Source organism: Mustelus asterias, chromosome 3, assembly GCF_964213995.1.
Source record: "Mustelus asterias chromosome 3, sMusAst1.hap1.1, whole genome shotgun sequence".
Classification (NCBI taxonomy): Eukaryota; Metazoa; Chordata; class Chondrichthyes; order Carcharhiniformes; family Triakidae; genus Mustelus; species Mustelus asterias.
In genome coordinates, this window is record NC_135803.1 from 155,381,372 (window position 1) to 155,408,230 (window position 26,859).

General features: G+C 45.3%; 1 protein-coding gene and 1 non-coding gene across 2 annotated transcripts in view; one reads left to right on the forward strand and one right to left on the reverse strand.

Moving 5' to 3' along the window:
- eefsec (eukaryotic elongation factor, selenocysteine-tRNA-specific) overlaps window positions 1-26,859 on the forward strand; it is a 362,154-nt gene that overhangs the window by 328,748 nt on the left and 6,547 nt on the right. The gene's annotated exons all lie outside the window — the stretch shown is intronic.
- On the reverse strand, window positions 11,079-11,150 carry trnaf-gaa (transfer RNA phenylalanine (anticodon GAA)). Its single transcript has one exon. It is a non-coding gene; the product is annotated as a tRNA-Phe (tRNA).

Below are 26,859 nucleotides of genomic sequence, written 5' to 3' on the forward strand. Positions count from 1 at the left end.
ATACAAACTGGGTGGTTGTAACTTGTGTGCATGCCTCTGTCCCCCACTGCACCTCTGAAGTTTTTCTGAAGGTGTAAAGATGGACTTTTCCTCATCAATGGGCTAAAATTTGGAACTCCTAACCTCACGGTAATGTGAGTGTACCGACACCACACGGGGAGCACTAGAATCCGGTCTGCCAACGCCTAACTAGGGAAGCAGCAACTAGGGATGGGCAGTAAGGGCCAGGGCCACTGAAATAAGTCTGGATGGACCAATCTTGTACTCTTGTTTGTATTTAGCTTTGGGTTTGGAAAGGCCAAATGAACTCAAGGCTATGGATTCATGATACTAGCAGCAATGAGGACTTTAGGTTCCGGGCACTGGCAGGAGTGAGGTTTCAGGAGAAGAGCAGGAGTCAGGCATTGGACTTTGGAAGAGCAGCAGGCAAAAGGACTCCTTTCTCAGACCAAACTCCGTGTTATGGGACAGTAGTGGGAGTCAGAGTCCCAAACCTATTGAGATTGCAGTCACGGGGGGGGTGGTGGTTTAACAGGTAAGCCAGAATATTACACGGGGCACTTTGGGAAACATACAGAGGGATGCATAGGGGAAGATTGAATACAATATTATCCAGAGAGTCCTCAGTAAAATATTACCCCAAGGGAACTCAATGGGACATGGCGGGATCTCATAGTTTCGGGGCCAGCTCTCCATTGGTTAATTGGTTGATGTATTGGGAGTGGCGTTTGGGGTTTGAAGTTTACGGGATAATGTGGGTGGGAGGCAGGGTCGAGGGCAAAATATTTCCAAGTAAAAATAAAGCATCAAAAAGCGATTATTTTTGTGTATTTAATGCTTGATAGTTGAGGATGTTGTCCTCTTCATTCAGGAACCTCGGCAAATGATGTTGTTGATTCTGGCACTAAAAGAGCTACAGAAAGAAATAGAGCTTTGTTCTGTCTGGTCATCGAGGGGCTTTATCCCTGCCCCTTTGCTGTTGAGTTATTGCATCTCGTTGTCTTGGTTTATGGGTGGGCTGTAAGCAAAAGGAAAGAATTGATAGCAGATTCTAAAATGAGAAGGCTTTACAAACACAGTAACACAGTTGCGGGGCGGGGGGGGGGGGTGGTGGGGAGGATAAGCATTTATATCTTTCTCTTGCCGTATGTGCTTTTATTTCTGTCCTCTATAATCAGTTTGACTGTTAATTAAAACCAGCACATCGGACCCTGGACGGTGCTTCTCAAAGTCTACTGCTTTGTTAATCCATGTTTCGGACTACAGTTGTGGCTTACGTGACCATCTGTAATTATAAATGCATTATTTAATGCCACGTTTTCTGAAAATAACTTTGATTCTTTCTTCTATCCTCTGGAGAAACTGGTGTCCACCTCGTGACTTAGAATCATAGAATCCCTACCGTGCAGAAGGAGGCCATTCGGCCCATCAAGTCTGTACCAACCACAATCCCACCCAGGCCCTATCCCCATAACCAATGCATTTACCCTAGCTAGTCCCCCTGACACGAAGGGGCAATTTAGCATGGCCAATCCACCTAACCCGCACATCTTGGGACTGAGAGGAAAGCAGAGCACCCGGAGGAAACCCACGCAGACACGGGGAGAACGTGCAGACTCCACACAGACAGTGACCCAAGCCAGGAATCGAACCCAGGTCCCTGGCACTGTGAGGCAGCACTGCCAACCACTGTGCTACCACTTGACAAAGCAATTCCAACTATTCTCTAAAAGCAAAGCTTTAGGATTTTTCTTAGATATCTCAAGAATTCAGGTGAGGGAGATGCCAATTGGATTAGAGAATTGCCTAGCAACTGAAAGAGAAAAGCAGCAGCATCTTGCATTGATATAGCGCCTTTAACGTAGAAAATATTTCAAACCACTGACAGAGGAAGGGGGGACCATTTGGAAAGGAATAACAGAATGGGCTTCTAGCAGGGCTATGCAAGTTGATCAAGTCAAATAGGTGTATTGAGAAGTTTCTTAGTGAGGAGAGGTGGACAGCTTCAGGGAAGGAATTGCAAAGAGGTGACCGGAAGCACTGCCATTAGTGGCGGGATTAAGGTTGAGCAGATGCATACAAGGCTAGAATTCGATAACCAAAGGTTGCAGGATTGGACATGAGTTTGGGCAAGGTTGCAGGGTTAGAGAGTTGAGGGATCCAAGCCTCGGATATTTTAAATACAAGCTGCTGTAGTTTAGTGAGGGTCAGAGTTAAAGGCAAGTGTGGAACAGAATGCAGCATTTGGAGTTTATATAGAGAGACTAGGGCAGAGACAGCAATGAGAAAAATGGAATCTAGAGTTGACAGAAGTGCGGATAAAGATTTCAGGGGCAGTGGGAATGAGGAAGGGGGCAAGATAGATTACATTGTACCTGTGGAAGTAAGCACCGTCGCTGATAGAAAGCTGCAGGGTTTGAAACTCATTTTGGCTTTGACAGGGAACTGAGAATTCACACGGTCTAGTTCATCCTGATCAAGCTGCTGGGAAGGATGTCTCTGGCAGGAAAGAAGAGTTTCTTATGGGAGATGAAAATTATGTTTTCAATGTTCTCAACTGTTATTTGTATTAGTTGTTATTGGCGTACTGAAGCTCTGTTGTGTTAATGTAACCATGTATTTAGCGGAAGTGATGTCTTCTATGGGGGCTCAGAGTGTTCATTCCGCCTCCATTGAGAAAGTGAGTGTAAGGGAAGTTACATGAGGGCCATTGTGGAATTGTACATATGAAGATAATAGCGAGGAGTTATTTCTGGCAACCTGGGCTGGATGTGGAAATTGAAGAGAGAGCCAGAACATGTTCTTGTTGTGCGATGGTAATAAACCTGCCACCCTTAGCACTGCTGCATCCATGGGAATGCCCTGAAACGCCTGGCGAGAAGTGCATGTAGATTCTGCAGGACTGTTTGAAGGAGGCATGGTCTTGGTAATGGTCGATGCTCACACTAAGTAGCCAGACGTCACTATGATGAAATCTACTTCATCGGAGAAGACTATCAAGAAGCTCGAAGCATTTAGCCAATTTGGATTCCCTGAACACCTGGTAAGTGAAAATGGAATTCAATCTGACTCTCAAGACCCTTACAAGAGAATGGTACTCAACATATTAGGCCTGCACAATATCATCCTGCCACCAACGGACTAGCAGAATGTTCTGTCCAAACCATGAAACATACCTTGAGAGCAGACCTGGGTATGCTTGTGCAAGAATCTCAAGGAGTTGGTTTGTAGGTGCAGCAGGTAACTAAAAAGGCAAATGGAATTTTGTCCTTCATTGCTAGAGGAATGGAGTTTAAAAATAGCAGGTTATGTTGCAGCTGTATAAGGTGCTGGTGAGGCCACACCTGGAGCACTGTGTAGAGTTTTGATCTCCTTACTTGAGAAAGGAGATACTGGCACTGGAGGGGGTGCAGAGGAGATTCACTAGGTTGATTCCGGAGTTGAGAGGGTTGGCTTATGAGGAGAGACTGAGTAGACTGGGGCTATACTCATTGGAATTCAGAAGATTAAGGGGAGATCTGATAGAAACATATAAGATTATGAAAGGAATAGATAAGATAGAAGCAGGGAAGTTGTTTCCACTGGTGGGTGAAACTAGAACTAGGGGGCATAGCCTCAAAATAAGGGGAAGCAGATTTAGGACTGAGTTGAGGAGGAACTTCTTCACACAAAGGGTTGTGAATCTGTGGAATTCCCTGCCCAGTGAAGCAGTTGAGGCTACCTCATTGAATGTTTTTAAGGCAAGGATAGGTAAATTTTTGGACAGTAAAGGAATTAAGGGTTATGGTGAGCGGGCGGGTAAGTGGAGCTGAGTCCACAAAAAGATCAGCCATGATCTTATTGAATGGCGGAGCAGGCTCGAGGGGCCAGATGGCCTACTCCTGCTCTTAATTCTTATGTTCTTATTCGATCTGTTGAAACCTTTGAAAACAAAAGAAATTGTTCAAAAGCAACAACAAGAACCAATGGAACCTGCGGAGAATCCAGGTTCAAACGAACCAACTCCTGGCCTGAACCTCCCTACAACCCTGGCACCAACAGACACTGTTGAGGAAAGCAACACTTCATCTACAGATCAGACACCGAGACATCCTCTCGTGCGTTTGTCAACGCTGGTTAAACTCACCTCAAAAAGCTCAACACCACCCAGGACAAAGCAGTCTGCTGGACTGACCCCTCATCCAACAGTTTAAGCATTCACTCCCTCACCACTGACACACAGTGGAAGTAGTGTGTCCCATTAACAGGTTGCACTGCAGTAACTCAGCAATGCTTCTTTGATAGCACCTTCCAAACCAGCAACCATCACCACCTCAGGGTGGCAAGGGCAGCAGGCACATGTGAAACCACTACTTCATATTTCACATATTCTTGACTTTGGAACATAGGTTCGCTATTCCTTCATTGGTGCTGTATCAAAATCCAGGAATTCCCTACCTGTCGATAAAGCTTCACCATACACACACTGTGCTGGTTCAGTAAGGTGGCTCACCAACACCTTCTCAAAGCAGTTAGTAATGGGCAATAAATGCTGGCTGTACCAGTGACGTCCATATGACGAGACTGAAGGAATACAAAAAGGGGAAGGCGAGAAAACCTAATTTGTTGGAATGATAATATTCCAGACTGTTAATAAACAGGGGATTTGTTAAAGTTTACTTATTAGTCACAAGTAAGGCTTACATTAACACTGCAATGAAGTTACTGTGAAATTCCCCTAGTCGCCACACTCCGGCGCCTGTTCGGGTCAATGCACCTATCTTTCAGAATGTGGGAGGAAACCGGAGCACCCAGAGGAAACCCGCGCAGACACGGGGAGAACGTGCAAACTCCACACAGACAGTGACCGAAGCTGGGAATTGAACCCGGGTCCCTGGCGCTGTGAGGCAGCAGTGCTAACCACTGCGCCACCGTGCCACCCACATTTGCTATCAACTTTTTCTTGACTATCTGGTTTCTAATGAAGGGTACCTGAAGAGTGAGCATTAGCAGATGTTCCATGAAAGGCCTCCCCACCGAGCTCCATCTTGTTCTCACCCAATATCCCCACATCCAGGGTGGTTACTGAATGGCGCTGAGGCTTCTGAACTATGACCCGTGCTGCTTTAATGGATTTTTTTCCTGCTCCCTTTCTCTGGTCCACAAAACCTTTTATCCCGTTATTTGTGAGAATCCAGGCCTTAAACGTTATGCTGAGGAAGCAGCTTAATGTGTTGGAATGAAATTCCTTTGCTGTTTTAGCGGAGCTCTAACCCGTTTGGAACAAATTAAATATTTGTATGCCTCTATTAAAATAGTGGATGGAAGAATGTCCTGAGCTTTCAAATGACGTTATCCACCATGTAATGTCAAGGCCCAAGTCATTTTCACTAATTACAGTTTAAAAAGTGGCAATTTTGACATTTTCAAGTGCATCCTTTATACAGTAACAAGCAGAGTAAACCCCTCTGATTGGAGCTGTCCCTTTAAGGACTAAGCTCTTTGATGTGGTTTGTTTGATCTTTTTAAGACATTGTAAGTAATACAGTTTTCATCAAACAGTACTGCACTATTTTGGGATATTTGTGTTACATGTTTCCTTTTTTTTTGTCATTTGGACAACTTACAACCGCACAAGGGAGTGGACAATTTGACAGAGACTTTGGGCAGTTTCACTGAATGAAGCACGACTTCCGTTTAAGGGAGAGAATCACGGGGAAAGATCAGAGAAAACCACATGAAAGACCTGGCCCTCTTAAAGAGGCAGGTCACATCCAAAACCATTTGTCAAAAATGTTGATGTCAGATGATTGTCTAAATGTTGAAAATTTAATAATGTGAAAACAAGAAATGAATTAGGGGATGAGTCAAAGGTTTGGATTTGATTTGTCCCGTTCAGGGAAGAATCATTGGCCATTGCTGCGTTGAAACAACTTCCTGTTGAAATGTTTTCATCCTCACATTTTAATTTTCATGACTGCGTTGGGCTGCGGGTTTGTTTGTCCTCCGGCAGCAAGAACAAGTTTTTTTAATGTGGTAGAATAGCCCAAGGTGCTTCACAAAAACATTAAAACAAAACCTTTTACCGCGCCATGTGGGGAGGTCAGGACAGGTGACTAAAAAACTCAGTCAAACAAGTAGGTCTTAAGGAGCATCTTAAAAGTAGAAGGAGAAAGATATAGAAATGGAGAAGTTCAGGCAAAGAAATTCCAGAGTTTGGGACCCAATCATCTGAGCTCACAGTAACCAATGGTGATTAAAATTGAGGATCTGTAAGAGATCAGAATTGCAGGAGTGCTAAGATCTTGGAGGTTGTCAGGCTGGAGAAGGTTACAGAAAATGAAGATTCTTCCTCTTCCTAAACTGCAATTACTCTATCTTACACTTTTTAATTCATTCAGGGGATAGTTGGCGAGGCTAGCATTTATTGCCAAAACTTTCATTGACCCTGACATGCAGAAAGAATGTTCCCGATGGCTGGGGAGTCCAGAACTTGGGGGTCATAGTTTGAGGATAAGGGTTGAATCATTTAGAACTGGGGTGAAAAGAAATTTCTTTACCCAGAGGGTGGTGAATGTGTGGAATTCACTACCACTGAAAGTAGTTGAGGCCAAAATGTTCATAGAATCATAGAAACCCTACAGTGCAGAAAGAGGCCATTTGGCCCATCGAGTCTGCACCGACCACAATCTATGAATCCCACCCAGGCCCTACCCCCATATCCCTACATTTTTACCCACTAATCCCTCTAATCTACGCATCTCAGGACAACTAAGGGGCAATTTTAGCATGGCCAATCAACCTAACCTGCACATCTCTGGACTGTGGGAGGAAACCGGAGCACCCGGAGGAAACCCACGCAGACACGAGGAGAATGTGCAAACTCCACACAGACAGTGACCCAAGCCAGGAATCGAACCCAGGTCCCTGGAGCTGTGAAGCAGCAGTGCTAACCACTGTGCTACCATGCCGTCCATTGTTGTGTGATTTCAAGAAGAAATTAGATATAGCTCTTGGGACTAAAGGGATCAAGGGATATGTGAGGGAAGGTGGGATCAGGATATTGAATTTGATGATCAGCCATGATCATGATGAATGGCAGAGCAGGCTCAAAGGGCCGAATGGCCTCCTCCTGCTTCTAGTTTCTATGTTTCTATGACAAGGCAATTCTTGTTTGAATACACTAAACATAAGAACATAAGAAATAGGAGCAGCAGTGCACCATTTAGACGCTTGAACCTGCTCCACCATTCAATATGATCATGACTGATCTTCTACTTCAACTTTGATCGTTACATGATGTTTATCTTAGTGTATTTTAACCTCATATCCTCTACTTCCTGCCTACTTCCACTTCCCTCACATCGCCCGACTCTATCCCTCCTCAGCTTGTCTGCTGCTGAAAACCACACCATGTCTTTGTTACCTCTAGACTTGTCTACTCCATTGCCCTCCTGGCCAATCTCATCTCCCACCCTGCATAAACTTGCGCCCATCCAAAACTCTGCTGCTGGTGAGAAATTTCTCCTCACCTCAGTTCTAAATCCCATTCACCCAGCGCTCCTGTGCTCACTGACCTACACTGAATCTCAGTACAGCAGCGTCGCGATTTTAAAATTCCTCAAATCCTTCCAACTCTGCGCTATTGAACATTCCCAATTTTAATCACTCCATCATCAGGAGCAGTACCTTCAGCTGCCCAGACCCAAAACTCTGAAACTCCTCCCAAAACCACTACATTTCTTTCTGCTTTGAGTCACTTGAGGTAGCACAGTGGCACAATGGGTTAGCACTGCTGCCTCTAGCGCCAGGGACCTGGGTTCAATTCTGGCCTCAGGTGACTGTCTGTGTGGAGTTTGCACATTCTCTCCATGTCTGCGTGGGTTTCCTCCGGGTGCTCCAGTTTCCTCCCGCAGTCCAAAGCTGTGAGGGTTAGGTTGATTGGCCATGATAAATTGACCCTAGCGTCAGGGGGATTAGCAGGGTAAATATGTGGGGTTACGGGAATAGGTGGGATTGTGGTCGGTGCAGACTCGGGCCGAATGGCCTTCATCTGCACTGTAGGGATTCTATGATTCTACTTCTTAAAACCAAACAAGCGTTTGGTCATCTACCCTATGGGCTTGGCATCAAACTTCCTCTGATTATGTTCTTGTGAAGTGCCCTGGGACATTTTAATCCTTCAAAACTCTGTATAGATACAAGTTGTAGTAACTGCTGCCTAGCATTGTTCCATAGGACCTCTCAAGGAATGTTCCGAAGGCGAAGGCTCTTCAGCTATTTGTTGTCCTAAGTCCTGTGTATTAAGTATATTCTCCCTATTGTCGTGCCTCACTATTTCTTCAGTGACTGCTGTTTCCTCACCTCTGCCTCCCTCCTTTCCTCAGTCTCAGCTTCCTCCTCTGTGTAAAGGAATACTTAAATAGGTCTAAACTTGTAAAATCAGAAAACACCGCAAAAAATCCGCAGGTCTGGCAGCATCTGTGGAGAGAGTAGCAGAGTTAACGTTTCAGGTTAAATATGACTCTTTTCTGAATATGTACTCTCTTGTTCTTGATTTTTGACTTGCTGTTAAATATTTTGTAAATTTTTGTAAATACCTTGTGAGGCTGTTTTTATTTGAAGCTGAAAATCCCCAGTCTTTGTTGCTCATCTAAGGGTGGCACGGTGGCACTGCTGCCTCACAGCGCCAGGGACCCAGATTCAATTCCGGCCTTGGGTCACTGTCTGTATGGAGTTTGCATGTTCTCCCCGTGTCTGCGTGGGTTTCCTCCGGATGCTCCCGTTTCCTCCCACACGCCAAAGATGTGCAGTTTAGGTTATTTGGCCATGCTAAATTGCCCCTTAGTGTCAGGGGGATTAGCAGCATAAATACTTGGGGTCACGGGGACAGGGTCTGAGTGGGACTGTGGTTGGTGCAGGCTCGATGGGCTGAATGGCCCCCTTCTGCACTGTAGGGATTCTATGATCCTCTATCAATCCTGCTAATGTCCTCTGAGTCAAATGTGGGATCTTGATAGTCCCTTATGCCACGCAACCAGATCTTCACATGTTACTCCAGCTGGGAGCTGGGCAGAGCTCTGATAGTTTCAGCGTAATCTCTGGAGATTTGAACAGACAGAATAATCCAGCATCCTACTTACTGTCCTACATTATAACAATGACTTCACTTCAAAAGTACTTCATTGACTAAAGTGTTTTGGGATGTCCTACGATTGTGAGAGGTGTTATGTTAACTATGCTAAGTTGTTTTATAGACATCCTGACTCCATAGATTCCAATCCTACAAGTTTATAACATCTTTGTTTCATCCATTTCTTAATTAGTTCTTTCCTTTTCTGTCTCTCTCTCTCGCTGCCTCACAATCCTTAGACATTGTGAGCGATGAGTGAAAGGTCTGTCTTAGCTTTCCCTTTACAAATCCTATCACACTCTGGTGTGCTGGGTACCCCCTGTATTTATTTCCACTGTATGCCGCTTTCTGTCCAGCTGCCTGGATTGAACTTCATCTGCCATTGATTAACCTGTCCAAGTTACTTTACAAGACATCCTGACTCCATAGATTCCTGCCCCTCAAGCTTGTAACATCCTCAAATTTAATTATCCTTTTTGAGTCTCTGACTGGCTATGCCTTTTTTTTCAAAGTGTTGTTTTATCTTTTGCTTTGAGAGCCATGTCCTAGGGCACTGTGCTGGGACCTCCCCTGCTCTGCTATACATAAATAAGCATGCTGAAAATTGCATGGCCAGAGGTGGCTTAAGGTTTAGTTACTCGAGTTTGTTCATCCATCGGGTTTGTTATTCCGCACGATTTCAGATTAGCGTCCCCTCAATTACAAAGATAGCCGAATTCCCCCGCTGCGAGATTTTCCACCTACACCCCTACAATTACCCTTAGCTGCCAAAGCCTCGTGTACGCCTTCCATTCCTCTGGACTGGATTACAACAGTGCCCTCCTCACTCGACTTCACTCTCCATAAACTCCAACCTACCCCCAGTGCCTGCTGTACTGTTTCTGTCTTGTACCATCCTGCTCACCCATCCCCCTGTCCTCGCTAACCTCCAACACGTTACATTCGGAAGCCCTTTTGCAATTCTGTAAAAGGATCATTTAGATCCAAAATGTTAACTCAGTTCTTCGCCACAGGTGCTGCCAGACCACCTGAGTTTATCCAGTATTTTCTGTCTTGATTTCAAGATTTCCAGCATCCGCAGTGTTTTGCTTTTATTTGAAACTGTTACATTCTGAGGACAGGTTGCACAGATTAGGCTTGTATTGCATTGCGTAAAGAGGAATAAAGAGTGATCTAACTGAGGGATATAAGATGACTAAAGGAGTTGACAGTGTTGATAGAGAAAAACTATTTCCTCTGTTGGGAGGGAGTCCAGAACAGGGGGTGGGGCCGGTGGGGTGGGGGGGGGGGGGGGTGTTCCCTTCAGGAAGGTGGGAGAGATCTCCAACTCTCTCCCCTCAAAAGGCTGTTACTCAATTGGAAATGTTAAAACTGAGATGAATAGATGGAGGTGTTATGAAAATACGAACCAAAGATGATGTAGGTTGAGTGGGGCTATAAATCAGTCACGATTATAAAAGAACAATCTCAAAAGGTTGAATTGTCCCCCCATATTCCTGTTTCTGTCATTGCTGCTGGGGTGATATATTGTCTCATGTGGCCTGCTCCTTTAAGAACTAAAGAACAAAGAAGGACAAAGAAAATTACAGCCTTCGGCCCTCCAAGCCTGCACTGACCATGCTGCCCAACTGAACTAAAACCCCCTACCCTTCCGGGGATCATATCCCTCTATTCCCATCCTATTAAAGATTAAAGAGTGACAAGGTTGAGAAGGCGAGGCCTTTATGAATAACCCCAGCCAGTCCGGGAATTGAACCTGTTCTGTTTGCGTCACTCTGGATCACGAGCCAGCTGTCCAGGCACTGAGCTAAAGCGACTAAAATCATCATCTGCAATTGGCAGGATTCGAACCCAGGTCCTCAGAACGATACCCTGGGTCACTGGATTACTAACCCATTGCACCACTGCCTCCCCTAAAATGCAGTGTCAGTTAGCAGATAGCACAGAATGCCAGCAAGGAGGTTCGTGCCAAAACCCAGGATTGAACCAGGGACCTTTAGATCTTCAGTCTAACGCTCTCCAACTGAGCTATTTCGGCTTGCACTAAAAATTGAATTCAAATTCCACCATCTGCCGTGGCAGGATTCAAACCCGGGTCCCCAGAATGTTATTTGAGTTTCTGGATTAATAGTCTAGCAATAATACCACTTGGCTATCACCTCCCCTAAAGAAGTTACTGTGAAAATCCCCTGGTCTCCACACTCCGGCGTCTGTGAGGGTACACTCAGGGAGAATTTAGTGTGGCCAGTGCACCTAACCAGCAAGTCTTTCGGACTGTGGGAGGAAACCGGAGGAAACCCACACAGACACGGGGAAAACGTGCAGACTCCACACAGACAGTGACTCAAGCTAGGGGAACTAACTACGGGAAATAGTCTAAATAATTAGGGTGGCACAGTGGTTAGCACTGCTGCCTCACAGCGCCAGGGACCTGGGTTGGATTCCCGGCTTGGGTCGCTGTCTCTGCAGAGTTTGCATGTTCACCCCATGTCTGCGTGGATTTCCTCCGGGTGCTCCGGTTTCCTCCTACAGTCCAAAGATGTGTGGGTTAGGTGGATTGGCCATGCTAAATTGCCCCTTAGTGTCTGGGGGATTAGCTAGGGTAAATGCATGGGATTGTGGGGATGGGGCCTGGGTGGGATTATGGTCAGTGCAGACTTGATGGGCCGAATTGCCTCCTTCTGCATTGTAGCATTCTATGATTAAACAAGCGCAGATAATTGTCCTGAATTCTTAAAGTTAATGAGATTAACTTTGTTGATGATGGCAAGTGCCAGTTTTGGTTCAGATGGCCAGCTCTGTGAGTCAGAAGGTTCTGGATTCAAGTTCTACTCAAGAGGCTTCAGCCCCAAGTTTAAGCTGAGACTTCTGTGCAGTACTGAGAGGGTACTGACCCCACAGAGGTGCTTGTTTTGGGTGGGACATTAAACCAAGGCATAAACTACTCTCTCACAGGGTTTTTGAAGAAGAGAAGGGAACTTTCCTTGGTGTCCTGACCAACATTTATCCCTCAACCAGTATCACTGTCATCATCACAACACTGTTAGTGGGAGCTTGCTGTGCACAGGTCACAGGAAGCATCTTCATGCTCCATGATACACAGCAACAGATGCAGCTCCTAACCTGTAACACTGTATGGCATTCTGTCCAATTCAGCACTGCCTCTCAAACTGGCCCCAGGAGACTGACTCGTGGTCACCCTAATCCGCTGCCCACCTCCTCGCTCTCCCTCCCAGCCCACTTGCTCTTTTCATTGGAGCTCTTGTGCAAGTCACAGGAATCTTTGCTGTAATTTACACCCCTACAGCGAGAAGTCAGACCCTACCCTAGCTCCATTCAGCCAAGAAAATTAACATTTTGTCAAAAATCAATCATGGAAATGTCAGGTAAGAGTATGGTTTTCTCTGGAAAAGAGATGGTGAAGAGGATACCTGAGGGAGGTCTTTAGAATGATGACGGGATTTTGAGAGGGTGAATGTGGCGAGACTGTTTCCACTTGGGAGTGAATCCTGAGCAAGGAGAATTCAACATGAAGTGACCATTCGCAAGTCAAGTGGAGAATTTTGGACACATTTCTTTACAAAGGTGATGTGGAACTCTGTGCCACATGGAGTGGTTGAAACAAGGGAGCACTGACACTCCTAAGGAGAGGTTTGGTGAGGGAGAAGGGTAATGGAGGGCTGTAGGAGCGAGTGGGAAGAGCTAATTAGAGTGCGAGAAGTGTCCCGCAGAGTATAATCGCTAGAATATTCCAGTTAGGCCAAATGGTCTGTTTGTGTGTTGCAGACTCGATGTAATATTGTGCAGTAAACAGGCCAAGCACTTCCAGCAAAACATTCTCCCCTTGACTTTCCCTCCTGTGGAGTGATTATTGTGATATTTCAACACAAGCTCTATCTTCCTTTGAATCTTGACAACTAATTTTTCTTTCCTATCATATTTCCTGTTTCTGCTTTATCTTTGTTGATCCTTCCTTTGATACATTAGGTTTATAAAAATTGCTATAAAGGGGATCCGTAATTGGTCACACATTTCAGGTTTGAATTGTAAATCTGCCAGCATGTTCTCCATTATTTTGTTGCCCTCTGAGTTCGGTCTGATGTTTTTACCTTTCCATGTTTGCGTTCCGGCTGTTTTTGCAACCACCAAGATCGGCCTATCATCCTTCAGCCATATCTCTCGACGTACAGTCCAGATGTGCCCCGAGATATTATTATCCAAACATCAAGAGCTCGCTGGATATCATAAAGTCTTCATCAATCACCTCTCTCCAGAATTGAGCAACTTTAGACAATTGTACAAACTGACCACTACTCTGCCCTACCCGCCAGCATTGGCTGGACTTTTGGGTGCCCAGTGTAATTGCTTTGGATTAAAAGAAATCAGGAATAGTTACAGCTGAAGTGAGATGAGGTGAAACTTGACATTCATTGGCGCTAATCCAAGTCATCTTGTATTTCTCTACGTTATTTTTTCTTTGAAGATTTCTTTCCTGTATGGCTGGCGGTCCAATTTCTAATAGGGGAGGAGGAGAAGAGGGATTCTTCACTTCATGTACTGTCCTGCTATGAATTTTAGTTTATTGCCTTGCTGACAGATTCATGGATGCAGAGGCACCAGTGCTGCAGCTCGCTCTGTGAAAGCCTTGTTAGCTGATAGGCTGACGTATCTCTTGCACTATTACTTGTGGATTCAAAATCCATGGGAGGAGAGAGGTTGGGACCCATAAGGTGAGAAGTTGACGGACATCCTCGTTGCTGTCCTTCCTTTTTCATTCCTTTTCGCTCTTTTCCCTCCTTTCATTTCTGACGGAGGTTTTGGAAAATGGAAATGTTGTAAATATTTTTGAATTTCATTGTGTTTGTTTTGCTAAAAATATCCTCCCTTTCTTCTCTTTCCAATCTTCTTACCCCCATCCTCTCATTCTCTCACTTATTCTCTTGCTTTCCTTTTCGCACTCTCCCCACTCCCTTCTCCTTTCATAATCTTCTCTAACCCACCCTCCTGCTCCTTCCCACCCCTCACTCCCACTCTTCCCACCCTCTTTCTCACCCTCTCTCCCACTCTGCCCTCCCTCTCTCCCACTCCCCCCACCCTCTCCCCCCACCCTCTCTCCCACTCTCCCCACCCTCTCCCCTCCCACTCTCCCCACCCTCTCCCCCCACCCTCTCTCCCACTCCCCCCACCCTCTCTCACACTCCCCCCACCCTCCCTCCCACTCCCCCCACCCTCTCTCCCACTCCCCCCACCCTCTCTCCCACTCCCCCCACCCTCTCTCCCACTCCCCCCACCCTCTCTCCCACTCCCCCCACCCTCTCTCCCACTCCCCCCACCCTCTCTCCCACTCCCCCCACCCTCTCTCCCACTCCCCCCACCCTCTCTCCCACTCCCCCCACCCTCTCTCCCACTCCCCCCACCCTCTCTCCCACACCCCCCACCCTCTCTCCCACTCCCCCCACCCTCTCTCCCACTCCCCCCACCCTCTCTCCCACTCCCCCCACCCTCTCTCCCACTCCCCCCACCCTCTGCCTCCCCACGCTCTCTCCCACTCTGCCCACACTCTCTCTCACTCCCCCACCCCGCTATTCTGCATCCCTCTCTGATGCTCTTTCCCTCCCTTCCCTCTCATGCACATCTCTACCTCTCACTTCCTCTTTACTGAAGCCTCCAAATAGTTAATAGATGGCTGAAACTTTCTGCACAAGACCATAATCTCCCTTTACATAAATGTTTATCACCCACCACACAGATAGGATGCCAAGAAAATTAATCCCTTTTTGCCTCTTAAGCTGTATCAAGCAGAATGCAACTGTTTTATTTGTTGTGAGTTGACGTCAGCGCTGTTTTGTTGTCTAAACTGAACAGGAAAATAACCATTGTTGGAAATTATTGCAATTTAGGCAATAAATTAAAACGAGAACTAAATTTCTTATGAAATTTACTGGAAAAACAAAATTTAAGATTACAAGAGGAGATTAAAACTCAAATAAAAATTGAGTCAATATTGGTCAGTTGTACAACATGTGCGGCAGCTGGTCAAAGTGGTGAATAAACTCTCAGGTGTCAATGAAAGACTTTTTTCTCCTTAATGCTTGCATCCTTGTTAGTTGTGCAAGAAATAATTCATCTTTAACGAACACTAATTTAAATAATATTCCTAAATATCAGGACTGAAAATCTGGAGAGGTTTCCTGATAGCAATCACAATCAACTTCTAAAATTTAGATCGGCATAGCACAGTTACATGTACACACGCACAGACACACACACACTCACACACATACTCTCGCACACTCCCTCACGCACCCACATGCGCTCTTTCACACTCACTCACACATACGTACCCTCACACAAACATATTCACACACACATACACAAACGCTCTCTCTCACACACTCTCTCACACTCACTCACTCACACACATACTCACACACACTCTCTCACACTCACTTACTCACTCTCACACTCTCACACACACACGCTCTCTCTCACTCGCACATACACACCCTCACACACACACATACTCACACACACGTATACACATATGCTGTCTCTCTCACACACACTCACACGCACCCACACTTGTACACACACATTTGTACACACGCACATACTCTCACACTCTCTCACACACACCCCTGGAGTCAGTCTCTCTCTCTCTCTCACACACACGCACACATAGACACACACACTTGCACTCACAATCAGACACTCTCTCTCACACACACACATACTCACCCACACTCATGCACACGCACATACTCACATATGCTCTCTCTCACACACACACCTGCGTGCTCACACACATACTGTCTCTCTCATATACACAAACGCTCTCACACACAGGCTTGCACACATATACTCACTCTCACAGTCACGCATACCCATGCACCTATGCATACACTCTTTCACTCACACGCACACACAAGCATTCACACAGACACATACAGACACCTCACTCACTCACTCAAACATACACACTCACACACACTCCCCCTCCATGCCCCCCTTATACTCAGCATTCTTGCCCCCTACATCCACTCATGTTGTACTTCCTACTCATACTTCCACTGTACACACACCTGCTCCATGCACATATACAGCTCTTGTATCCCTGATACTCCCACACACACGCACACACACAGACTCTTGACATAGGAAAGAGTCCTTCGACACATTGGGTGTAATAAAATCATACACTCATTTTTCATGAGTCTACCTGTAGTTTCACTTTCAGGGCAAATAGTAATTTCCAATTTGGCAGTGGGAAGGCATTTTGTGCAGGTGCTTTCAGCTGTTGTGTATAAAGTGCATTCTTCACTTGCCTGGATGAGTGCAGCTCCAACAGCATTCATGAAGCTCGACACCATCCAGAACAGATTCTGATTATTTTGTATCAATATGTGAACCAATCAACAAATAAATTAGGAGCAGGAGTAGGCCATTCTGCCCCTCGAGCCTGCTCCACCATTTAATAAGATTATGTCATGGCCTTACCTACTCCGTAAGAGTTTTAACAACACCAGGTTAAAGTCCAACAGGTTTATTTGGTAGCAAACACCATTAGCTTTCGGAGCGCTGCTCCTTCGTCAGATGGAGTGGAGTTTCCACTCCATCTGACGAAGGAGCAGCGCTCCGAAAGCTAATGGTATTTGCTACCAAATAAACCTGTTGGACTTTAACCTGGTGTTGTTAAAACTCTTACTGTGTTCACCCCAGTCCAACGCCGGCATCTCCACATCTTACCTACTCCCCCATACCCTTTAATTCTCTTGTTAGTCAAGAATTTATCTAACTCCGCCTTAAAAATACTCCATGGCCCTGCCTCTACCACTCTGTGTTTCACTATTTTTGACCTATTAATCAGTTGTACAAAGGGTGCTATCGCTTAATATTCTACACACTGGTTCAACGTCTCAATTTTAACCAGTAGAATAATAATAGTCATGTTTTTACTTAAGACCATATCACCATTACGAAAGGAATCATGTCTGGAGATAGTCTGAATCTGGGTTCAATTCCCATCTATCTGTATGCAGTTTGCATGTTCTCCCTGTGTCTACGTGGGTCTCCACTGGGTGCTGTGGTTTTGGCCATGCTAAGTTGCCCTTTAGTGTCCAAAGCTGTGTAAGTTATGTGGATTAGCCATGGTAATTGTGCAAGGCTATGGGCAGGGAGGTGGGCCCGGGTAAGATGCTGTTTTGAAGTGTCGGTGCCGACTCAATGGGCCAAGTGGTCTCTGCACTGTAGGGTTTCTGTGGATAGGCAGGAATGTGGTGTTGAGGTGACAGTCAGATCAGCCTAATCTTATTGAATGGTAGAGTAGGCTCAAAGGGTTGAATGGTCTGCTCCCGCTCTGAATTCATATGTTCATAGGGGGCTTGGGTAATCCCAGCCCAGTCAACCTGCAAAATCCTCCTCACCATCATACCCACATGGCAGGCAGGCAGAGATGATCTGGCAGTCAGGGTGGGGATGTTTCTGTGATAAAGGTACCAAGTTGTTGACATTTTTTTTCCCTGGAGCAGCAGGGATTGAGAGGAGATATGATAGCCGTGTACAAGATTAAAACAGGTTTAGGTAAAGTAGACAAAGAAAAGCTGTTCCCACGAGTTGATAATGCAAGGAGTGGTGGGAGGCACAGATTTAACGCTTTGTACAAGAGATGGAGGAAGGATGTGAGGATGAGCTTTTTAATCCAATGATTACAAAAGAAAATTGGAGGGAAACTTGAGGGAAATGAACCTACAGGGCGATGGGAATGGAGCTAATTGAATTGCTCTACAGAGAGGCAGCATCGACTGGACGGGCCCAATGGTCTCCTTCTGTGCCGTAATGACTCTCTGTTGTAGTCATCCTCATAATCATGGCATAGGTTACTGGAGCTGACGCACAGATTGATCAAACAACCACCTGATACAGTCCTAATTCTATCAGCCAACATCCATCATCATTCCTTGCGATGACCAGTCCCACCAGGAGAATAGAGCCAGCCGAACTGGGGCCATAGTGATGTGCCATTGGGTGGACTTGGTCCTGGGAGTCCTCAACCCAGACACTGAACCCAACACATTACTCATTACTCTAGACAAAACAAAGTGAAGCAAATCTGCTGATTGTTACCAATTACCTTGCCTTCCTCCTACCCCATTAATTGAGCAGTGAATATTTCTCCATGTTCCAGACCATTTGATGGAACACTGAGATAGTGGAGGGACAGAATGTACTCTGGTTGGACACTAAGTGATGACTCAGTAGTGCCACCAGAGTCCTCCAGTGCAAGACCACCAGGCTGGGCCTGCATCAGATAATGGAGGAACCATCAATGACTACTTGCCTTTATATAATGCCTTTGAGGTAGAAAATCCTCAGACAAAAACAGGAAGAACTTGCATTTTATTTCAAACCTTTCACAACCTCAGGACGCCCCGGATTACTTTACAGCTGATAAAGTGTTTTAACATGGGAATATATATATCCAAGGAGTTCGCAGAGACTAACTTCCTTGTACGTGATAGAGTTATTAGAAATGGCCACCATATAATGCCCTTGTGAATGTTAGCATCTCACCTTAAAAGTGAGGACCATTCAAGACCTGCTCCAAAACACGACAATGTAATCCAGGCTAGCGCACAATTGCAGTACTTGGGGGTGCTGCACTGTCAGAGGTGCCATTCTACGGGTGAGATACCAAAAATGCCCCTTCATATGGTTGAGGTGGAAATGAAAGATCCCAGTTGTAGAGGATGAGAGAGGGAGCTCTTCCTGTAACCCGATCAATGTCCCTGCCTCAGGAACACCAGAGGGGGAGCTCTCCCTGTAACCTGGTCAATGTCCCTGCCTCAGGAGCACCATGAAAAATAGATTAACTGGCGCTCCTGTTTGTGGGACCTTGATTTGCACAATGGGGCTATTTCTACACGTCTACATGAGAGTTCTCATTGCCCTTCCTGCAAATTAAGATCATGGGGAGCTCCTCTCTGTTTCTGCTATTCCCCTGTCACAGGGAGTGGGAAATCTCCTCAAAGTTAATTTGGATAATACACCTCTGAAAGGAAGCAAAAATGTGATACAGAAAGTTGTGACAGAGTTGGATTCTCAACCACTTACCATTTAAAGTTGAAGACACGATCATAGAATTATAGAATCCCTACAGTGCAGAAGCAGGCCATTCAGCCATTGAGTCTGCACCAGCTCTGTCCGAGCATCTTACCCAGACCCTATCTGCGTAACCCTACATATTTACCCCACTAATCCCCCTAACCTACACATCTAGGGACACTGAGGGGCAATTTAGCACGGCCAGTGCACCTAACCTACACATCTTTGGACTGTGGGAGGAAACTGGAGCACCCAGAGGAAACCCACGCAGACACATGGAGAACATGCAGCCAGAATTGAACCCGGTCCCTGGCGCTGTGAGGCAGCAGTGCTAACCGCTGTGCCACCCCGATAGGGAAGAGTTTCATTGTTTGATAAGAAAGGGAGAGAGAGAGGAAACGACACATGCATTAAACAGGAACAAAGACCACATGCATACAGAGCAGAAAAATCCTACATGGTCTTTTCAAGTATTGTATAATTACAGACAAAGCAGTGAGTATGGGAGCATTTGTTGCTGTCAACCTTCCAGTACCAAAAGCACGTTTTGTATCTTGGCTTTCATTTTGGGTAATCACAAAAGAATGCATGAAAACAAAACTGTTTCCCAAGTGCTGTTTGTTGGTGCCATGATTAATTTAATCTTCAAACAGTTCAGCAAATTGCTTCCAATTGCTGGCGTCACTTTCATGTGGAAGGCCAGACTCTGCAAATGCCTCCGTCCAGCAATGAATGGGTCTGCTGCTTTTCAGTGGGAATGAAGCTGTTCCCAAACTGCTCAGAGTGCCTGTAATTGCTGCATTAATGGATTCCGGCCTCATAGGACACGTTTCTACAAAGTATTTTTGCCTTTTTTTCTCATATTCCCCTTTCACCTATTAAAGCCTGTATCGTTTTATGTATATTTTAACTTCTTCACAGTCCTTGTTATTCATTTATGGCATGTGGGCATCGCTTGCTCGGCCAGCATTCATTGCCCATCCCTGTCACCTTCGTGAACCACTGCAGCCCATGTGGTGTAGATACATCCACAGTGCTGTTAGGGAGGGGGTGCCAGGATCTTGACCCAGCGACAGTGAAGGAACGGCCAATATATTTCCAAGTCAGGATGGTGACTGACTTGGAGGGGAATGTACAGGTGGTGGTGTTCCCAGGTACCCGCTGCCCTTGTCCTTCTAGATGGTAGAGGTCGTGGGTTTGGAAGGTATTGCGTCCTTTACTCACATCTTTTACCCAAATTGTCCCAGAATATCCCCGCCTAACTTTCAGCACTGCATTCTCCATACACTCACTTGATCATAAAGGCTATCTTGCTGAAATAGGGCACAAAAAGGTGTAATAAAGGGACTCGGCCATCTGACATGCACCCTCCCCCAATTAAACTTGGTTCTGCATCTTCCAACTCAGAGAATCTCTGCACCATAACTCATTGAAAGTATAAGCTGATAACAGTGTGGTGAAGGGAAACATGACATCTGGGTACCTTGGTGGACGACAGATCCAACAGTCTGTCTCTTTAACAAGAAAGTTAGCTGATATTGCCCTCCCAGTCCACATTGGCACTACAGTCTAATTTCCCTTCCACTACAAAAGGTCGTGAATGTAGCCCAATCCATCACACAAACCAGCCTCCCATCCATTGACTCTGTCTACACTTCCCGCTGCCTCGGCAAAGCAGCCAGCATTATCAAGGACCCCACTTACCCTGGACATTCTCTCTTCCACCTTCTTCCGTCAGAAAAAAGAAAAAAAAGTCTGAGGTCACGTACCAACCGATTCAAGAACAGCTTCTTCCCTGCTGCTGTCAGACTTTTGAATGGGCTTACCTTGCATTAAGTTGATCTTTCTCTACACCCTAGCTATGACTGTAACACTACATTCTGCACTGTCTCCTTCCCTATGAACAGTATGCTTTGTCTGTATAGCAGGCAAGAAACAATACTTTTCACTGTAAATACATGTGACAATAATAAATCAAATCAAATCAAACCTCGGCACTGATCTCCAAACCAAATAATGGCTAAAGGAGCATGTGGCCAAAACCTCTGACATCCTCTTTTGTAAAATGTTCTGGACCAGTCCAACGCTAGCTGTAAAGATAGACTTTGAAAAAAAAACAGAACAGAGTTAAAGAAAGTGGGAAAGGAAAAGGAGCATGTTAAAAGATTGAATCGAGTTTGTAAATTATAATAAAGTTAGCTCAGTGAATGAAAAGTAAGCGTGTAGTCAGAATGGGCTGGATTTAAGTCCCAATCTCAGAAGCTCGAGTCCCAAGGTCATGTTTATCAGATGCAAAATGAAGCATTTTCTCTTGGCCAAGCACAACAACTGCCGTCTGAGTTTAAAAGGATTTTGAATTATTGAATCTGTGAAGGCTGGAAATTACCATTAATGTAAAGGATTGTGCTGGTGGTAATTATGTGATATTATTTGTGGAACAGCCTCTTAATTTGAAGAAAGTTTGTCTCGCAGAGTGAGTAAGTGCAACTGTATTGGCCCAAAATAAATAGAACATTTAAGATTCTATAAACGGCAACTTTTGACATCAATGCAATGGCTAATAGTTACCGCATTTTGGTTGATAATTCGTGACTGTCCCATTCCAAAATGTATCCCAAATACTTCACCTACGCTGAATTGCTTTAAATGCAGTCACAGTTATGTAGGTGAGAGCTGTTTTGCACATAGCAGTGGGATGTGTGGCTAACTGCAGCTATTTTTGCACGATGGAGACGGGAAGAGTGTCGGTCAGGGTTGGCACTATCTGCTCTGAGTCAGGTGGTCAAGGGTTCAAGTCCCATCCCAGAGACGTGAACACAAAATCCAGCTTGACACTCGAGCACAGAACTGAGGCAGCACCACACTGTCAGAGGTGCTGTCTTTCAGATGAGACATTAAACTGAAGCCTCATCTGCCCCTTCAGCTGGATGTAGAAGATCTCACTTCATTACTCAAAGAAGAGCAGGAGAGGTTGCCCCAGTGTCCTGGCCCACATTTGTCCCAAACCCCCTCCCTCCTCTGAATATCATTAAAACAAATGATCATATCATTATCATATTGCTAATTTTGGGGGCTTGCTAATTATTATTAATGCTGAGTTTCCTAAATTACAACAGTGAGCACACTCAAAAACTTGTCAAGCTATTTTATATCCTGGGGTGGGGAAATGCACTGTAAATACACAAATCCATCTGTCTTTCCAATCTCTCTTTCTCTCTCTCTGTTACTCTGGACTCCTTTCAGTTTCATGCACATTTCTGCTCTAGTTAGAATATTTTAAATGTCAGCTTGGTTGAGTGGGTAACACTCTGAATCAATAGGACTATGGCCCAGATTCACTCCAGGGTGGGGAGCACAGAGATGGGACACTTCCCATCTCCGTCAACCAACTTGGGGGAAGCAGAGACCCGGAAGTTGGATCGTACGTTCCAGAGATGGGGGCAATTTGGGCATGCTTGCTACCTACAGAATGAGGCTGCCACATGCAGAGGGGGGCTGGGCTTTTCCTCAATGTCAACAAAACGAAGGAAATTGTCATCAACTTCAGGAAGCGTAAAGGAGAACATGCCCCTGTCTACATCAACGGGGACGAAGTAGAAAGGGTCGAGAGCTTTAAGTTTTTAGGTGTCCAGATCACCAACACAACTGTCCTGATCCCCCCATGCCGACACTATAGTTAAGAAAGCCCACCAATGCCTCTACTTTCTCAGAAGCCAAAGAAATTTGGCATGTCAGCTATGACTCTCGCCAACTTTTACAGATGCACCATAGAAAGCGTTCTTTCTGGTTGTATCACAGCTTGGTATGGCTCCTGCTCTGCCCAAGAGCGCAAGGAACTACAAAAAGTCGTGAATGTAGCCCAATCCATCACGCAAACCAGCTTCCCATCCATTGACACTGTCTACACTTCCCGCTGCCTCAGCAAAGCAGCCAGCGTAATTAAGGACTCCACGCGTCCTTGGACATTCTCTCTTCCACCTTCTTCCGTCAGGAAAAAGATACAAATATCTGAGGTCACGTACCAACCGACTCAAGAACAGCTTCTTCCCTGCTGCTGTCAGTCTTTTGAATGGACTTACCTTGCATTAAGTTGATCTTTCTCTGCACCCTAGCTATGACTGTAACACTACATTCTGCACTCTCTCATTTCCTTTTCAATGAACAGTATGTTTTGTCTGTATAGCGCGCAAGAAACAATACTTTTCACTGTAGGTTAATACATGTGACAATAATAAATCAAATCAAATCAGAAGGTCTGCCTTTGTGCTCCTCCAGCCCCTAACCCCTTACTCCCCCTCACCTCCTACAATTCCCCAGGCACCATTTAAAATAACCCATGCCACCTCCTGCCCCTCATACTCCCTGGCCCACTTCATGACCCCCACCACCCTCTGTAGTCCCAGATACCACCTCTGCTACCCTATGCCCCTCTTCCCACCCCCTATGCCTCCTCATACCTCAATTCCACTTCATGGCCTATAGCTCTTTATAGCCCTTATGCCAACCCATGCCCATCACCTTTTGCCCTCACCTCGTGTGCACCGCGAGCGAAATGCAAGCGCCTTGCTGACATAGAATAGTGTCCATTGATGATGTCAGTATTTTAAACAAACTCATTGATTAAAACAAATTCAATACATTGAAATTCTTTCGACTAATCACTTATAAAAACCAGCATTTATATTCCATAACACTTGGCTGTCAATCAAACTACTCACTTAACAGGTATCCCACTGAGATAATGTTGGGTTGTAAAATCAGTCATGCAGCACAAATCTTATAATGATAATCCCCAGGTTTAGGGGAGGCGATAGCCTAGTGGTATTGTCTCCAGACTATTAATCCAGAAACTCAACTAATGTTCTGGTGACCCGGGTTCAAATTCCACCACGGGATACAATCACTGCCTCATCCAGTTCCTTCTTAAAGGTCACTGATATCAGTCCTAATTCTACCATTCAGCAGCTTATACCTGGGACCTCTTGCTGTGGCTGAATCTGAAATGGCGTTCTAGATTCGCTCTTTCTGAACCATTCAACTCATCTGCTTCAGTTGACTTCTTCCTCAGTCACCTGCATCCAAGACCAAGAATAGAAATTTAAGCATGGTAGCCATTTAGCCCATCATACCCCTGCCAGTGCTACTTCCCATCAAAGCTGTCTAAGCGACGGCAGCAGAGTGGTTAGCACTGCTGCTTCATAGCGCATCGGGACCCTGGTTCAATTCCAACTGTGCGGAGTTTGCACGTTCTCCCTGTGTCTGCGTGGGTTTCCTCTGGGTGCTCCAATTTCTTCCCACACTCAAAGGTGTGTAGGTTGGATGGATTGGCCATGGTTAATGCGTGGATTTACAGGGACAGGGCAGGGGATAAGGTACTCTGTCAGAGAGTTGATACAGACCCGATGGGCCGAATAGCCTCTGTCTGCACTGCAGGGGAAATATAGTTAATCCCGATTCACTGCTCTCTCCCTGTACATCTTCAATTGTTTATCTTCAATTGTTTGTCTGATTCACTCTTAATTGTTGTAATTGAATTGGCTGCAAAGTCACTAATGCGTTTTAATTAAAATAGCCCTTTGAAGGAAAATATTACTCTTAATCTCCCCTTTTATCTTTCTGAAATTCATGCCTCGAAACAAAGTTTCTCCAGTCGTTTCCTCATAGCCCTGCCTATGGTTCAGCTCCGCTCTGTCCCGCTTCCTGTGAGGAAAGTCTCCCATGCCCAGAGCAAGGCTCCGTTCTCAAGGTGTGGTCCAACCACAGTGCGTCCAGTTTAAACATAAATCATTGCATTTTAAAAGCTGCCCTGAGGTCACGTACCAACCGATTCAAGAACAGCTTCTTCCCTGCTGCCACCAGGCTTTTGAATGGACCTACCTCGCACTAAGTTGATCTTTCTCTACATCCTAGCTATGACTGTAACACTATATTTGGCACTCTTTCATTCCCTTCACTATGAACGGTATGCTTTGTATAGCGTGCAAGAGACAATACTTTTCACTGTATACTAATATATGTGACAATAATAAATCAAATCAAAAATCTTTCTCTCTGAGAAATATTAATTTCCTGCAGGGACGGGCTTTGTCTTATTTGGGTGAAAGTACCAAACAGATTTGTGTCAGCCTTAAATTTTCACTCATTTGCAACTGTGCAGTCGGGCAGTGTTTACAAGCGTAATTCTTTAGCAAAGAATTTGCTTTAAAAGTTATTTCTTGAGATAGCTAAGTGTGAAAAAAGAGAAACTCGGTGCAGTTGATTGATAAGATTAAAAATGTGTTGATTGCCAAAAAAAGTCCGATTCAGAAACTTTTAAAAACTTTCCTTTTAGCATTTATGCAGCAAAAATAACTTAATTTTTAAGGCATCTTCGAAGGCTCCAAATCGAGTGCAATTTGCAGAAACCTCCAATGGTGATTAATTTGACGTGGGGATGCGATCAGGGTCAGCCCCTACATTGCGGAAATTCAGTTTGATTTGGATTGAAAGTTCCATGATTATTTTGCGCTAGTTTGGCCTATTTTGGGCCAGTTGTGCCAAAGAAAACCAACTCACCCAGGCCTTGGAGTTAACTTTGGTTCAGATACCACGTACAACTGTCGGGAAACATTAAAGAGGCTGGAGGTTTTTTCTCTAGAAAAGAGAAGATTGAGGGGTGACCTACCAGAGGTTTTGAAGATTATGAAAGGTTTTAATGGGGAGATGCACTGGTGGTAAGGAGAACCCAAAACCAGCGGCCATGAATGTAAGATTACAGAATCACAGAATTGTTAAAGTTTATTTATTAGTGTCACAAGTAGATTAACATTAACACTGCAGTGAAGTTACTGTGAAAATCCCCTAGTGGCCACACTTCGGCGCCTGTTTGGGTACACTGAGGGAAACTTGATTTAGCAGGTATGGGGAGAACGTGCAAACTCCACACAGTAAGAAGTGAACTCACCATATGAAGGAGCAGCGCTCCAAAAGCTCGTGATTCCAAATAAACCTGTTGGACTTTAACCTGGTGTTGTGAGACTTATTACTGAGCCCACCCCAGTCCAACGCTGGCATCTCCACATCACCCAAGCTGGGAATCAAACCCTGGTCTCTGGCGCTGTGAGGCAGCTGTGCTAACCACTGTGCCGCTGTGCAGCCCATTGTGGCTCACTGTGGTTGGACCACACCTTGAGAACGGAGCCTTGCTCTGGGCATGGGAGACTTTCCTCACAGGAAGCGGGACAGAGCAGAGCTGAACCATAGGCAGGGCTATGAGGAAAAGACTGGAGAAACTTTGTTTTGAAGCATGAATTTCAGAAAGATAAAAGGGGAGATTAAGAGTAATATTTTCTTTCAAAGGGCTATTTTAATTAAAACGCATGAAAAGTGACTTTGCAGCCAATTGTTAGTGTACAGAAGGAGACCATTCGGCTCATTGTATCTATACTGGCTCTCCGAATGAGCAGTTCACTTAGTGCCGTTCTCCCACCTTCCCCCTGCTACTCTTAGTCAGTAATTAATCCAATAAAAAGTATGGAAGAAACATCATTATCCGGAGAGTAGTGGGAATGTGGAACTTGCTGCCACAAGGGTGGTTGAGGTGATTAGTGTAAGTACTTTTAAGAGGAAGCTACATATATAGAATAGCAGGATATGTTGATACAATC